The sequence below is a fragment of the Oryzias latipes genome, chromosome 4 (assembly GCF_053564925.1).
Source record: "Oryzias latipes strain Hd-rR chromosome 4, Olatipes_Hd-rR_3.1".
Taxonomy (NCBI): Eukaryota; Metazoa; Chordata; class Actinopteri; order Beloniformes; family Adrianichthyidae; genus Oryzias; species Oryzias latipes.
Window position 1 is genome coordinate 23,007,881 of NC_136240.1, and position 17,564 is coordinate 23,025,444.

Consider the following 17,564-nt stretch of genomic DNA (forward strand, 5'->3'; position numbering starts at 1 on the left):
TCTGTAAATAAATGATCTCTATGAAGTGAGTCAACAGGCCTTCCCTCTAAATCAGTTCAGCTCCTGTTCTGCGGCGCTGATTTTGATCAACCTGAAATAAAATCTTCTGCCTTGTAAGAACGCTGATCCCTGCTGCCATAATGCGTGCTGTCATAGTCATTATGAAAATGCCAGCATCGATTCGTTCATTCCGAGCCTATATCTCTGCGGCGCGGTAATTTCAGCAGATCTCCACTGCGGTGCCACTTAATGAGTCACAGCTCATGCATACTCATACTCCTGAAGACATAAACGCGCGGGATTAGACGGTGTGCTCGACGCCTTCTGTGGCAGCTCAAACAGATGAGGACTCAAATGCTGACACCTTCTTTTTTTAAGAGAATAACCCATTCTTCCACGGCCTCAAAAAATACCTTGTGCGTTATAAAAGCTCCATGGGTGAATGGAGAACAGTGACAATGGCATTTCGCTTGCAGATCAGGGTTTCATTTAAAGTGGAATACTGTTAACAGAAATCTTGTGATTCCCCCCACGTCGCCCACCTTAGTCAACCCTACTTTGGCAGCAGTTACAGAGGGCTACTTGTGTTTTAAGCATGTGACAAAGTGAGGGAGGGAGACAGGGAGAGCTCAAGCGCCAGTTCCTGTTCTGCGCTGTGCGCACGTCGACTACTCCAACAGGATCTGGATCCTGCGCTCTTCCACGCAGCTACACCGAGAAGGCGGGTCAAGACACAACAAAAATATACATATAACCGGAGAATCTCCATCGGGATATTGTCCAGCCTATTTGGGGCAGCTTTTTGGCGCATTCCATTACATCTGTCCAGCGCAGGGTCCATTGTTTTTGCGTCAAGGCGCCGATTTCCCCCTGTTGTTCTGACCGTCTGCTCTCCTCTCCGCTGGCTTCCCTTGACTACTCGACGATTTCATTTTGTAAAGTCGTTAACCCTTAAAAAAAGATAAAGAAGAAACCGTCTTCTTCTTCAGCCTCGGATGGGCTGCCTGCTACTCTGAGCGCATCTCATCTGCGCTCTCAAAGTTTCTCACCGGTGTACCTCGCGTCGGGATTGTATCCAGAGAAGCCAATGCGTGCGGGGGGTTCGGAGTCCAGTTTTCCATTCATCCTTTCATTTGTGTTCACGTCGGAGCTGCCACAAAACCTCAGGAAACTGTCTGTGACATGAGTTTTTATGCCGTTTCACCTCCCGAGACCCACGGAGATTCAGCTGGAACATGGAAAATACTGAGTTAAACTTTGTCTGCTGCTCCAAACGCTGGTAAGTTATTAAACATGTTTCACTGCTGAATTTGTCTGAGTGTGAAGTGTCATAATCCACTGAATGATGGCCCCTGCTCAGTGGTTTTATTTTAATTTTTTTTAACTTCACTAATAGCCTATGCAAGCTTTTGTGCCTGAGCCTCAGTGTGAAATCTGCTGCGCTTTGACATTTGAATGAAACTGGGATGCGTGCGCAATTGCGAGACCACAGTCACACACGTGCACAGGAACTGCCTCATCCTCTCAGACTTCCAAGAGAGCATGTCTTGATTTTTTTCTCCCTCCTTTCTGTCTGCCTACAACCCCACACCTCCACCCCCCCCATCCATCCACCTCACCCACTCTGCCATCCCCTTTATCTGCCTTTCCAAGAAACATCTCTAATCTATATTCTCTTGGGTGTATTGGCATTCTTGCCTGTGGAGGATCAGATCTCTAACACCGATGTGTGGACAAAGCAAACTCTCCCAGGCACTCTGGCTGACGAGAGACCACCCTGCTTTAAACAAGAAAAAGGGTCCCACAGTTTTTATAATTAATCTTTTCACCCTGCAGCATCGCTTTCATGGGCGGAACTTGAGTGAACCTATTGGGATAATGTAATGAACCACATGTCCTGAGAGAATGCAAGTGGAGTTTAAATAATGACACAACCAGCTTCCTTTGAAGGTTTTTTTGCAATGCATTTGATGTAACTTTTTATGATCCAAGGTTAACAAACTTGTGCTGCAAAAAATGAAAAAAAAATCTCATTGCTATGCAAAAGCATTTTGCAGAAGCTTCTGACTGTTTACAGGGCCACAACAGAGCCCCTGTTCAGTAATGTCCCCATGTCCCAGGATACTGGAGGAGCCATGCCTGAAAGGCACACTGTCTCCTCCTGTGAAAAGAGAGATTTCTCCCCTTTTGTCTGTCACCTGGACCATGCATAGGGGAAAAAAAGAGAAATTAACAGCTCAAAACCCAATTCTACATCTTCCAACTGCCAAGGTCCCAATTTGTGCTGTATATGTTTATTTGTGTCTAATCTCTGTGTGTGTGTCTGTTGCCAGCTGCCGTTGGAAGACATAAGGAGACAAATTGAGCTTGAAAAACACAGTTACAGGGAGAACAGTGAGGGAGCAGAAAAGCAGCTATTGGCTTTTAGGCTAATGCCAACAGCAGGAATTACATGGCTGAGAGCGCTCCTTGTTCTTACAGTTCAGTGTTGGGTGGCTGATAGGGTTGAATGCTGCATCATTCCTATATGTGATGGCAGAGAGGAAGGAGGTTAGGAGGAAACAAAAAAGAAGGAGCACGGCCATGATCCTTACTGTCACTGTAAAAGCAAGAGAGTGCAAATGCTGACATGCAAATTGCTTGTATATAATAAGGAATAACCAGCTGATCGTGATTGGCAACAGACGAGAGGATGGTGTGGGTAAAAGTTTAGAAATAAGAAATGAAAGGAGGAAATTATACACATAAAAAGAGAAAGGTTTGCTGTTCAGGGTCAGGCTTTGTGCGAATATTCTCAATATCCACAGCCCATTATTTTATGATAATGAGCAAACCAAAGAGTCTAGCTTTAATGTAAAATGAGAAGTAAGGCTGCAGGGAGAGAAGGGAGATCAGGAGATGGCTGGATAGGGTAAAAATAAAATCATGAAAAGAGAGAAAAATGGCATCATTGAGCTATTTGAGACGGACTTAGACATTAAAACAGAATCTTTCAGATTAAGAGTGACTAGGGCTTTAAAGCAAAATCTCTCTCTGAGGCAACTGGTAATTGAATGCGCAGCCTGAGGATATTCTGCAGGAGCACATGAAGGAGACCCACGAGAGCGCTCTTCCTGCAAGTTTGCAGCCACGTTTTAAAAAAAAAACAAGAGCCAAAAGTTTTTCTCATTAAAATGGACCGATGTCACAGATTGTAAGCAGAACGACACGCAGAGGTTTCTTCTAATAGTAACCACATTTGCAGGCTTTCAGGGAGCCATTGTGCTCCAGCAGAGAATGCCGGTGAAATTGGAAAAGTGGGTTCGAAAGGGAACGTGTCCCTTTAATTTAAGAGCAACCTTTGTCCCTGCTCCCACAAGGCCACCAAGAGAAGAGATCTATTTGGGGTTTCACTGTGATTTATAGAAGCTTCACTCTTTGTATGTTCTCTGCCACTCAGTGATATGCAACCCTATAAAATGCACATGTGGGGAGTTTAAAGTTTGGGTGGCAAAAAAAATTAGGTGCCTTTTCTCATGTTTGATTTAGGTGCAACATGCAAAGTAAAACGCAGAAGTTGAACTCATTCAAGCAAACAGTTATTGAGTTTTTATCAAAATATCCATTGATTCAGCAACATAGCTTTACAAGGTCGAAAAGAGGTGGAGCCTATTAAAAAGTCAACAAAAAAGGGTGGGGCTTAACAGGATTTTGCTTCAACAGTTTACCTCAAGCTAATATAAAATAATAATAATAATAATACTAATAATAGCATCAAAAATAATAATTTAGAACTAATAATGAGAATAATAAATGTTACATATAGAGCGCCTTTCTAGAAAGTCAATGTCGCGGAACAGGGATGAAAGCAAAAATTTAAAATACCCGTCATAAAACCAGCACAATCTAAACAATGTACAGTTCTATTTATTTAAAGGTATTTATGCTAATATAAGCAGCATAAACCACAATGACCAATGTGGAAAAAGTTACCTATTCAAATTTGCTTTTTGGATTAAATAAAACATAAATTAATGCTTGAAAAAAAAGCTTTAGAAGTCATTTAGAAGGTAAAAAAGTAATGTATAATTTTCACAACATTATTTATTCTACATTTATGAATAGACATCTGTTTTATGCATTATTTTGTAATGTGAGAGCTGTTGCTTTTATCTATGAAATGTGAAATGATGCACACAGCACAGTGATATAACATAGCTTGATACTGCTATTTAAAAACTAATATATTGGTAAAAACAAGAAAAGATTGATAATGTTACAGCCTAGACAGGAACACCCTCTTCAGACAATGTTCACACCGGTGCAGGTACCGTAACCATTCGACCTGCAATAATAGTGGGTTCTTTAACACGCTTTTAGCATATGGTGTTAACACCGGGCTGTTATTACCCAATACCAGCACATGCACCTACATTTGAAAAAGCTTGGTGCGAAATGTTGAAGCGCTGCAAATCTCACAAATATTGCTCCCGGTTTTTTCTTTCACAGCTCTATTCCGATAGACGAACGACTTGGTTTCATAAAACTCCTGCTGGGCACAAACTTTAATTATTTATTTCTCCTTTATGATGAACTTTCAAACAGTTGGCACTTCTTTAAATTAAAAGGAACGCCATCCATATGTCACTACCAAATCCAAGTTCCCAATTACGCAAATTTGAACTGGTTTAGCTTTTAACGTGCATTCCATATAGTTTTGTTTTTTTATGCATTTTCTGTACGTAGAGCACAAAAGCAGACTTAAAAATATGTTTAACGACATGTGAATTCAAGAGTTTTGAACCCGGAAACTTGTAAAGCACAAATACACACACTCTTCATTTAAAGTGGCCACTTGAACATGTATTACAAAGGATGGCGTGAACGTAGCATCACAGTGGGAAAGAAAATGTTCATAAACATGAGGAGGGAGACCAGAAACTTTGAGTAACACAGTTTATTATATAAGAAAACCAAAAATTGAGAAAAGTTATAGTGAAACAACAATGGGATTGGAACCTTGGCTGAGCATAAAATAAGATAGGGGAACAGGGGGCCAATCCACATTGAACAAACTTCTACAGACTGTTTTAGCAAATATAAACATCAAAACAAACAAACAAACAAAGTCCCAAGGCCCAATCCAAAACGAAAATGACAAAACCTAAAAATATCAAAATCGTCGGAACATAGGTAAAAGACACTACATTCAGCAAAGAACCAAACAGATGCACTACAAGTTCCTGCTTTGATGACTGCTTCCTGTCTCTAGTTCTTGCCCCCTTGGGCTTCAATCGACAGGTGTCAATAATCGTACCACACCTCCCAGGTGAACTGCAATGAGGATTGAGAGGGGGAGAAAGGGAGGAGCATGCACTAAAACATATTTAATAAACCTCATCAAAGAGGAAAATATTTTAGTGGGCTGCTTCATGTTTTCAAAGTAGACACTTATTTACTGTGGAAGGAGACATTTAAAACAAAAAAAGTTAATAGCCTGACTGAAAAGAAAGTTCAGTTTCTGTCCGTAAATCTTTTAGTAACTGCAGTCTGCCTTGAACTTTGCATCCAGTCAGATATAAAGAGATGGGTCAGTTGTAAAAGGTCTCTCTGATCTACAAGTTTTTGTTGTCAAGCTTTTCTACTTTTGTGAGATATATATTTTTTAATAATCTTTGAAAGATCAGTGGATGTTTCAAAAGCACTGCATGTTCTGTGGCAACTGCATGGAGGCCCTAAATAAAAATGACACAGTGTGCCTCCAAGAAAGCCTCCTGTGGATTTGTGGCAATGACACATAGTGGGAATACTGGTTTATCTGCAAGAGTTCCTGACTCATTTTAAAATCCAAACCTTTAGAAGTTAACACTGTCCTTCCCTGTGCAAATTCCTATGATTTCTCTTTAATAGCTTTTCACCATTAATTATTTTGAGTATCCTGGCATCAGTAAATATGTAAGAGCTTTGTGGTGGAATCGTTTTGGCCTTCACTGCTCTCCGAAACACAATTTTGGTCTAAAATGACCCTCTGCAATTTTTTTTTTTTTTGGAAGATAGGAGGTAGGTCAGATCTGGTTCTTTTTGAGATGGAGAGTGCTGCCAAAAGTCTAAGAGTTTGGGTTTAGCTCTTGGGAGTTGGTGCTCTAGATGGATTTCAAATGGTCTGATTATTTGATGATAGCTCAATAAACCCATAATACTTTTAGCATTGTGTTTTGGTTTAAGACTTGTTCTTTGTCAACAAAAATCCAGACACAAAACAGAAAAAAAGATACACAACAATGGTCATTAAATTGTAAATTTAAATCAACTTTAATTTCTGCTTAACCCTTTCATTATTCTTCATTCATTCATTCATTCATTCATTCATTCATCTTCTAATCCGTTTGTTCCCTTTCGGATTCACGGGGCTGCCGGAATCCTGGCTGCTTGCTGGAGAAGGCAGAGGACACCCTGGACAGATTGCCAGTCTGTCGGGGGCCACAATCAGACCTCACATTGACACCTATGGACAATTTAGAGTAACCAATTAACCTAAAAAGCAAGTTTTTGGATGGTGGGAGGAAGCCGGAGTCCCCGGAGAAAACCCACACACGCACAGGGAGAATATGCAAACTCCACACAGAAAGGTGTTCAGTTTTGGGTCCCCCAGCAGAATTGTGTGGAGCGTGCAGTCCCTTACTAAATGCTGACGTTAATGGCACCGTACGACAGCATAAGTTGGTGTAACTGCCATTATCCTTATAAATACCTAACAATAGACTAACCACATGCACAGCAATGGTAAGTTCCATTTTTATAACGTCCATTAAAGTGGCCGCACAAGCCTCAAAGGAGTTGCAAGAGACACCTGCACTCCCTTTAAGATTCAGGCACTCCTCTCTACAACCCATTTTGGGCCCGGACAATCCAAAAGCTTGCAGCACCCCTGTGAGTGCATGTGACTAAGACATAGCTGGATGCAAACAGGAATATTTGAAGTGCCTTCTGCTTTTTACCGGTTAGCAATAATTTCTTAAACTTATGGTAGTTCCATAACAAACATTTTTCAAATGCTGTCTCTAGCTGTAGATCTATAGATGATACAGAATTAAATCTTTCTGAGCTGAAGTTGCTAAAAAAAAAAAAAAGAAAAGCTCTGTAACTAAACGGATCTACTGCTTCTCCAGAGTCGCTGAAATAAATTTGTGGTCCCTCAGACAAAAATAGAAAATAAATAAAATATAATACACCTACACGACCTTTCGAAAGGACAACACAATTCAGGCACTCTTTCATTTGATCTTCCACCATGTATGCAGCTTAGTACAGCAGTGGAACTGTTAACGCTTTCATCTTCATCTGTGATGATTATAAATGCATGTTTGTAGATCTGTAAACGTGTGTGTTCATCATCCTGCCTGTGAGAGCGTTCATTGTGACATTTCTCCGCTTTGAAGTTCTGGTCTCAGGACGCCACGGGAGCTCTTCTTTTTGTTATTTGTTTGTAAAACAGCCGGATGAGTGCAACTGGCAGCGATATTATAATTTCATATAGGCTGATTTTTTTTCTTTTCTTCCAACCCCGACTCAGTTATGAGAGGCATTGCTGACAGTTGTAGGAGGGAAGATAAGTGGGTTAATTAGGGCCAAAAACCTCATTAGTCAGCATAGAGGGGAAGATGTAAAGTTTATCAGTTCCTGTTTTTCCTACTTTGAGGATGGTTTAAGGGCTGGCTCGCAGACAAGTTACAAAGAAGATCCCACTAAAGAAGTTCAAATGAAAAATTGTATTCAAATCGCTTCCTGTAAAGCAGCCCCCCCCCACCCCTATCCCTCCGTTGGTCTCATTTTCCACCAATGTTTATCTTTAAGTGTGAAGATATCACAGCAAGAGACTCGTTTCAGTTTGCACATTAGCCATGCCAACAAAGGAGACCTGCTGTAATGAGCTCTCCAGCCATGGATGAGGATAAGGATACACTACAGCACACATGGATATGTTAAGACCTCGGCAAGTGACCATTACGGCGCTGGCATCCACCACTTTGAAAGCAGATGTTGTAGGCATCATTTGTTTTTTTTTCATCTGGTCTTTGCAGAGATTTAAAAAAAAAAGACCTCTAGACTTCATTGTTTTACCAACACTTTATCAGTATCCTCCTAACGGCTTTGCCATGTTTGGATCTTGACGCTCCTCCAGTTTAAAGGGGCTATATCTCTGGAGCAAACATGTCACTCTGGCAAAGTTGCATCCCAAAACACACTTGCTTTTGTTAAATGTAGAGACATCCAAATTTTATCATAAAAAAATGCACTTAATAGTTATAAAAATAGTTTAGTTTGGGTCAGAATTCCTTCACTACTCACTACATAGTGCACTATATTGCGTTCGCCATTTTGTATTGCTGTCCGATCTACAATTCCAAAATCAAGTGCTCTAGAAATTCCCATGCACTATATAGCTGTTTAGTAGTTAGGGATTAGGGCAGGAATTCAGACATAGTATAAGAGACATGTTTAAGCCAGTTTCTAATGCATAATAGTTATTCACAAGCAGGGCATTTAGGTTGTTTCTTATTAGTAAACTATAAAATGATTTTTTTTTTATTGAATCAAACATTTGCAGACATTTTTCATTATCCCAGATGGTCAGTGAAATGCAAGAGGTTATTTGAGGAGTCAGCATTGATTTATTTATTTATTTTTTTCCATTGCCTCCATCTTAATAATGTGGAAGGAACATGCAACAGCAAAGGGAGTGACTTCCACACAGATGTTGCAAATAGCTGCAGGGCATGCCAGCCCCATGCCGTGCATAGAAAACTGTGCTAGAGCTTTGAATGAAACATGCCTTTGGTTTGCCCTCTTATTACTTTGTCAACTAAAAACATAACTAAAAAAAATACATTATGCCCTAAAGGAGATTACAACTTAAATCTGATGTCATGTTATAAGAAAGCTTTTAATGCTGTAAGCATTTTTTGTGCTTCACATCTGCAGAGACAGAGATGCATTTTAAGAATGGAAACATCCCAAAGATAAGCTAAGAATTTAAACTTGCTCCTTTTCAGTGAGGTAACATGTTTTTTCTGTTTAAATTTTTTCTTTTTTTTTAAGGGGGGCAGAACTCTCATCAATTTCCAGTAAGATAATCAAGGGCACCATATCAAGACAAACAGACAGATAATTCAATTATAGCCAAGCAAATTAAATATCTGCCAATTAGTTAGTAAATCCTGTTGTGGTAAATCAGTGCCACAACGATATATGCAGAATATGAAGATTTAGAAAAAACAGTTGTAATTCTAAAATTTGTCATGAAAATGTGAGGATCTGTACACTTTTCTTTTTGCTTGTTGGTATATTATATGTTTAAACATTTAGTTTTCATATGGTTTATTTTTGTCACTTTAAACAAAACTATCCATCCTTACATTTAAGTCCTACTTGAACAGGTTAGTCAACTATAACATTTATAGTCTTGACCATTCATTCATCTTCTTCCGTTGTCCCTTTTGGGGTCACGAGGCTGCCGGAGCCTATCCTGGCCACTTGTGGGCGAAGGCAGGGGACACCCTGGACAGGTCACCAGTCTGTCGCAGGGCCACATATCACACATCCATTCACTCTCACACTCACACCTATGAACAATTTAGAGTTGCCAATTGACCTATAAAGCATGTTTTTGGACGGTGGGAGGAAACCGGAGCCATCTGCAGGCAAATAATGTGCAAACTTGCACAGGGCTTGTGAGTGGCCCGCACAGAATAGTAAAGTTGTAGACCTCAGTGAGATGCAGTGAGCCCGTAGATTGAAAATGTTCAAGCACTTATTTTTAGGCATACTACACGCGACAGGTTGTTGCGACGTGTAAGTAAGGGTGAAGTAAGTGCTGTTCATTTGATAAGTCCACTCTCCCTCTGTGCCCCAGTTTCTGCCCACAGACAGCCCATATCTAGCCACAAGGACAGTTGTGACTGTTTGTACTTAAACTTAAATACAAAAAGGAGAAAAAAAGCTGTTTCAAATCATAAATTCTGATTAGATTTTTTTTTTCTGTTTTGGAAGTTTTACTTGTTTTTATACAATATCTCTGCATCTGCCCAAATAGGCTTGTGTGTGGTTGCAACTTATTTTAAACCTCTAAAGGAAAGCAAAAGTATTTGAACAGAATTTAACAGCCAAAAAAAAAATGCATGTAAGAGAAAAAAACCCAGCAGGGAGTCTTTGCTGGGACATTGATCTTGGAGCACAGTCTTTAGAGCAAATGATGACAAGTTAGTGCTTGCATTTGATGGGTGTCATTAAAACTGACTTTTTGATAGAAAAATATTAATTATTTAACAGTGCTTGCTGCATACCTTTCATTACAGGCACGGATGGGTATTGGAGTTTGATCCACAGATGGCTGCACTTCACTTGAATAGTCATTTGTTTAAAACCCCCTCTTTCAATGGAACTGGTGGAATGAGAACATCCAGATGGATATTTCTGCCCTGCAAAAACAAATAGGACCTTGTCACAGGTGTCACTTTAAAAGACAAATTGCAATCTCTCTGCTTCTTTGTTTCTCAACAGAACATTATGTTTCCAGTTGAAAAGTGCACTGGAAAATGCTTTTTTTTAAATCAATGAAAAACAACTGTCTGTCATCTTACAAGGCTGAAGGGCTTGTGCATGGGTACCCATGCTGACTTTAAATTTAGCTGGAGAGTCGCACCTAACCTTGACATAACTGTTAGAGATGTTTTAAGAGCTGGAAAATGCTTATAAAACCTTTGTTGCAATTACAGACAACCTTGATGCTAAAAAGATAGATTAGTCCTTTGCAGAACCTTTATAACAAAAACATGGAATAACAGCTATGTGAAAATAAACATGAATGCATGCGCAAAGACTGTCACAACGCTGCATTTCCTGACAGCATTTACAGCATCTGATTATTCTGGAGATGCAAATCATCAGTGCATCTACGTTTGGGAAATCTTTTCCCCATCTTCTACTCTCTTGCCACAACTCCATTGAGGAAACCTCCACACCAACAAAAAAGATTTCATTTCATACAGCAGTTTGAAACAGCCTTGGGCTATTGCTGGCACGCGTTGAGCAAAATCATATTTGAGTGGATCTGCAGCAAACCCTAGTGCCTGCCTTTCTGCTTCAAATTGAAATTCCTTCCTATTAAATCTCCAAACCTTGGATATGTGGATTTTAGATTATTTGGTTTCCAGGGAGGAGCCTCAAGGAGAAGAATGTTAGCAGTGTTTGATGAAAAGCAATGTATAAATACGGCTTGAGATCATGACATAAAGCCCCTGTGATCTTAAAAAAAGAAACAAATACATATTTTACCATGCAGGGAGCTGATGGCACAGTTTTGGTAGGTGGCTCTCTTTAGCCAATGATATCATTCTAATGGTCTGTGCTCACCTGTCTACCAGCAGTTAATGTTGGGAGAGAGCACTGTCACAGAAAGTGCATAAAACGTAAAGAATGTGACTCAAAGTAGGTAATGGAAGTGTTTGAGAATGCAGAGAAGGGAGAAAATAGATTGTTTGAGGAAGAAGAGATAGAAAAAAAGACTAAGGCGTATAAAAAAAAAAAAGGCTGAATGGAGATCAGACAGGCGAGTATTCTCCTGCATCAGCTTTTGGATAGCTGCCTGTTGGATGATAGGATTAAAGAGTCTTTTAACATGACCTATGTGCTCTAGTTTGATTTTAGCATGCCATACAATCCCCTCTGTGCAAGGGCACTCCATGTATACAAAAAGTGCAATGTAAAGCAAAACCACTTTTAACCCAGATTAGTATGCAGTTATGTGAGAAGGAAAATGCATCCTTTTTCAGTTCCAAGAGTTGTGTTTTGCTAAGCTTTGATTGGTTGTGTTATTAAAATATTAAAATGCCTCAATGTTAATGAGGGTTCTTAATTATTTTGTAAGTCATATGACTTTAGTTTAAAGTTCAGGATACTACCAGTGTGTTCACTATATTTCCCAGACAAATATCTTATTTACAGTTTATTTGGGCCTGTCAAACCCCCCTCAAGTTTTAAATGAATTGGTGAAATAAACAGCCTCCCCTGGAGTATGTAAGCTTGTCCTAAGAAGTCTTTATGACCCTGTGGTAGCCTTTGCTATGGTCCACGTTTTGTTCTGCTGGGGAGCAGGCAGCACAAACAAGGACAAAAAAGACTGAATGTGCTGGATAGGAGGGCTGGTTCTGTCTTGGCTGTCTGCGGGCATAAAAGTGGGCATATTTGTATGGGGCACGCAGATCGAAGAACACTCTGTGACCCCAATGAAGGCAAATGTTTGACCACATTTTCTTTCTTTAAAATTGCTTCGGGCAGCAAGTCATAGTAAACACTATAATAAGTAAGGGTGACATAGGTAAGACGCAGGTATGTCGTACACTTTTTTTTCGGTTTTTCAGCCACAACCAAACCCTGCGCAAGTGCCCGTTAGTGCTGTTCATGTTCAGCCTGACTCTTAGAAAGGAGGGAGTTAGACAAAAAGAGCGTAGTTTGCATGGACATCCTACGAGCGTCCTATGCACACTTACGCATCACCTGCAAGCGGCCATTATGGAGCCAGTGTGCGCACCTTAATGACTAGAGTGTGGTGTAAGAACATCATGTGACACCATCACCTGTATGTCATAAGTGTGTGTAACCTACATTAGCCTTACAGACACTTTACAATTACCAAATCGAACATTCCATTTTCAGGACCTCCTCTTGAGGTCTCAAGGTTACTGCAAGACACCTGCACTTATGATGCGTCCACTCCTGTCTACGACCCTCAAAAGGCCTGGACAACCCAAAAACCCACAGCACACATGCGGGTCAACCTGTCGTATTTGACTAAGTCTTCAATATCACTAACCTGTGCAGTATTTTCCACCTATGTTATTATCAGAACAATTAGAGGATGCATTTGTTTGTACAATGCATGCTTCTTTGCACATTTTTTTCATACACAGCTTACTATAATTTCTTATATGTAACCAAAAGTAAAATTCCCACTGCAAGATTTGAATCTGCAAGATTTGAATAGAATGATAACATTTTCTATATATTTTGCCTCTGTGGAATTTGGAAAAAAGCAGTGCACTTATTTTTCTTATTTTTCCACCTTCCTCAAGGCTGAAAATGTTTTACCGTCACAGTCCCATTAACCTAGATACACATTGATGACGGCAAAGCTGCCATGCGGGGTGCTAACAAGGCCACAGGGAGCAATGCAGGGTTCGTAGTCTTGCCCAAGGACACTTCAACACATGGGGGGAAGCAACAATCAGACCTGCATTTACACATTCAAGTCCTCAAGAATTTCTCTCAATCGACGTTTAGTGCATTTAAACTTAAATGTTTAAAAATGAAGAATGAGCTGCATCATTATTATATTTATTAGGCAAGGAATCAGAAATGCAACAACACTATGAGAAAAAAAAAACGCACTTTGAAAAGTTTATGCATTAATAAACTTATAAATAAATTAGACGTACATCCTTATCAAATGCAAACAATATATCATCAGTGGATGTGGGCACCTCTATAAAGCTACACATTTGATGGTTTTAGGGGACTACAAATCAAGAATATAGGTTGTGAAATTTGCAGAGTGATACTTCGGCCAGTGATTAAGCCTATTAATATTGTATATATAAATATTTTAATTGTATTTTTAAATGTATCTTGGTGAGCAAAGAGTCAGAGTATGTAGAGGATAAATCTCAAAGCTACTTTTAAGACTCAACATGTCAAACAATGAGCCGTTCACTTGGCCATAAGTATGATCTGATGGCTACAATTTGAAAGTCAGAGAGCGTATGTACGTAAAGACATAAGTTTAAAAAAATTCCCAACACTTTTAAAACTTTTTTGAGTCGGTAATTGGTAAACACGGTACAGATGATTGTAGCATTGCTTTTCATAATGTGGTAACTTGTCTGCAAATAGAATAGCTTTGATCTTCTTACTCGATAAGGAGGAAACACTATTGCCCTAATAACCCAACCCTACCCTAAGTTTTTTGTATTCTGTTTTCCATTTACACATTAAAGTTTTAATACTAAAGAATTTAAATAAGAATGGATACTTAAAAGTAAATATCAGACTTTGTATGCAAATGCTGCTTCTCAATATTGGATACCTGCCGGTTTGAGATATGGAAACAAAATAATGGAGTATTTTGTTCAGATGCTCAACTGAAAAATCTGATCCAAGTCCTTTCGCAGATATGCAGGTACTTTTAGTATTTTTTTTTTACTATATAAAACCAAAGAACACAAAAATATGAAGTAAACAAAAAAGGAAAGTCATTATTTATATGAAGACAGATGTCGAACATCAATTATAAGCACATTGATGGAGGCTTTTGATTTTTAATCCTGAGCTGTGAATACCACAATATGCTAAAGTAAAACCCTAAACCCAAACAACTTCAAATACAAATTTAAATTTCAAAAAAATCTCAAGAAAGACCTAAAGTATTGAGATCAAAGTTTAAATTTAAAATGCTCAACTTCAAAAATTGCACAAATTTGTACATAAAAAAAGATCTGTTCTATGAATAATAATAGTATTGCAATTGTAGAAAGGATTACCTTTTTCTTCAGACTTGAGAAAATAGAACATGAATATAACTTTTATCATGCATATTTTCACTGCAATACAGATTTAGTGTGAATAAAATTTATATTTTGAATGGCAACACTGTAACAAGGTACCTCGTAGGAATTTCAGATCTTGACAAACATACAAAATGCATTTTTGCTCGCTGTGCGGCCCCCTTTTCTTCAGAGGGAACAGAGGTGTAGAAGAAAAAAAAAAGAAAAGGGAAGCGGGGAGCTCAAACACAGAGTGTGGCACAAGATAACAGAAACGCGAGGAAGACAGAGGTCTCTCCATCTCTGCACGAATAAACTATTCAGCAGCAGCGGAATAAAAAAAACAGAAACTGCTGAAGGACTCGTTCGCTGCAACAACAAAAGAAGTAAGGGAATTGAAAAGGAATTTGCTCTTTTTCTCTCTCCTGGGTAGCTGTTCTCCTGTCACTATTTTATTGAAAGAAGTGCTGCGCTAAAATGCAACAAATATATGCCTACACTTTCTTCAATACCTGTTCAAACTGCATATGTGCATTTTGATACCTAGAGTGAAATAAATACGATGGTGGGACATTTTGGATTTTCCTCCTACTACCTACTGCTAAATTATGTCTAAAAAATGATTTATAGATGAGGAAACAGATGAGGAAAAATTAAAGAAAATATTAAAATACTATAAGAGAGCAGAACAAATTTTGACTTTCCACTAATCTAGTTCCTTTAGTGTCATATTCAGGAAAACTCCTTTGCTCTCTCTGAGCATTTATATTTCTCCAACTCTGGCTTTCTCCTTTGTTTCCCAAAATGTAAACAATAAAATCACGAAGAAACATGTTGGGTCAAATTAGCAAGACAGTTCATTCTGTCTATTTAATAAACTAGAATAATTCATAAGACTGTTTTTAATTAGTTGATGTTTGAAACACATTGCTGAGCTTAAAAAAAAAAGTTACTTTCATCCTTTCTTAGTATAAATGCAAAGTGGTTTTCCATAAATTCATGTAATCTGCAGACTTTGCATTGGCTTGTTTGTCCAAAGTGAAATAACTAAATGGATTGAGTGCAGAAGTCTCTATTTATCAACCCTTTTGTATTCTGTACATATAAAATAATTGTTTAGTTACTGTAACAGCGCTAAACTCAGTTTATTTTTTATTTTATAGATATAGATTCCGAAACTTTCTCAACTGCTCTTAGATTTGAAATAGTCCTCCACTAAGACCCCATTTGACACAAGATGTAAAAACAACTGGCAAATCAAAAGCCAATTATTAAAATGTGGAAGTGGACATTACTGTAAAATGTATTCCTGCAATTGAAAAAAAAAGTTATCTTAAATTCTTTGAAAGCTAAGACTGTTTTGTTTGATATAGACTTAAATTATTTGTAATCATCATTCATAAATCTTTTGTAATTTATTTTTATTTGTGCCAAAGAACTCACACTTAAAATTTGTGATTACAAAACAAACATTCACATTAAACATAGTAAAAATATATATATTTTGATTAATTGCATTTATTGCATGAGGAAATCTGTGCAGAAACACACATACACCTGACACACATTGTGGTCTGACAGCCAGAGTCAAGGGAGCAGTGTGAGAATAAAATCAATTTCCAAATTGCTAACGAATCCCATCTCATTAAAACGGCTAAATTAAAGTTCTCTTGCATGCTTAACTTTCAATAATTAACCCTCATGCGTGACTATGTCAGTATATGAACATATAATAGTTTTGATGTACCTTTTAAACCCGTTTTTGGTCCATCAGCACACCATCTGTTGTGCGTTCTTCTCCTGCTGTGCATGGAATGGACTAAGTGTGGTGATTTTTCAAATCCTGAACACACACATGTGGTCACACGGCTGAGTTAACTTGACAGACTGTCATCAGAATACTATAATGGGACTCAAACAACCTCACATTCAAACATAAAAAGCAAAAGTGTTTGGCTTTTGAGTGCTTGACTGACAAAACTTGAAATGGAAATAGAGACTAAAGTGAGTTTTGGACAAAGAACTTAAAAGGTCACAGAAGGGATGCTTTACCCTTATGAAAATGTACATACATGCAGCAGTTTTTAATTTGTTTTTGTGTGTGTGCGTGTTTAAGTGGATTCCATAAACACATTTATTTGTTTAAAATAACTTATGTCTCAATATAGCAACTATAATTAAAAAGTCTGCAAATTCATTTCACCAACATGTTTTCTATGAAAAAAAGCAATTTCTACAAGAAGCAATTAAAACCATAAATTCCATATAAGTACAATTCAATACTTTGGTGTCTTTGAGTGAATGGGTTTACAGATGATATGTTTTTTTATTTTTTTTATTTGGTTTTCAGAATTTTACCAAATGCATTTTTTTAATAGCACCCAAGGTTGACATGTCCCTGAAATTGATTGTTATGATTGTTTACCATAGAATATGTCCAGACTCAGATGGACATTGATAGGTCTGAATGAGCCAAAGGCTTTTTATAAGAGCGACTGTAAAGGAAATGTAAAGGAGCTTAGCAAGGGCATCAGCTGCAAAGCTGGCTATGATATTTAAAGATGATCATTTTCCATGTTTAGCTTTATTTACAAATGTGTATAAAACTACTGCATCATAATATTATTTTACATTTTTAGAGATCTCAGTTTTGGCAGTCAGTGAAGTCTTGACGTAATTTCAGTAAGGAAGACCCCCCCACACCCCCATCATGGGAAGGGGGGTCTAAGGGCAGGGATGCCAGTATAGCTTAGTCAGTTTGTTAGTTCATTTTAGTATTTTCCTATTGAACTCTTTGTATTCATGATCCTTTTGAGTTCATGTTTTACTTCGAAGCCCATCGAGATGACTGTTGTTGTGATTTTGGGCTATACAAATAAAATTGAATTGAATTGAATTGAATCATGAGGCCGCTGTCACTTTCAGTTCCCACACTGTCATCTATTTCAGTGTTTCCATACACTGCTTTGGTCTAATAGTTATTGCTAC

General features: G+C 38.3%; 1 protein-coding gene across 1 annotated transcript in view; it reads left to right on the top strand.

Moving 5' to 3' along the window:
* Window positions 1-231: 231 nt before the first annotated feature.
* LOC101162515 (BMP/retinoic acid-inducible neural-specific protein 3) overlaps window positions 232-17,564 on the top strand; it is a 70,251-nt gene continuing 52,918 nt past the window's right edge. Inside the window, exon 1 of the mRNA XM_023954378.2 lies at window positions 232-1,279. The gene's annotated coding sequence lies outside the window, so the exon portion shown is untranslated. The remainder of the gene's footprint in view (window positions 1,280-17,564) is intronic.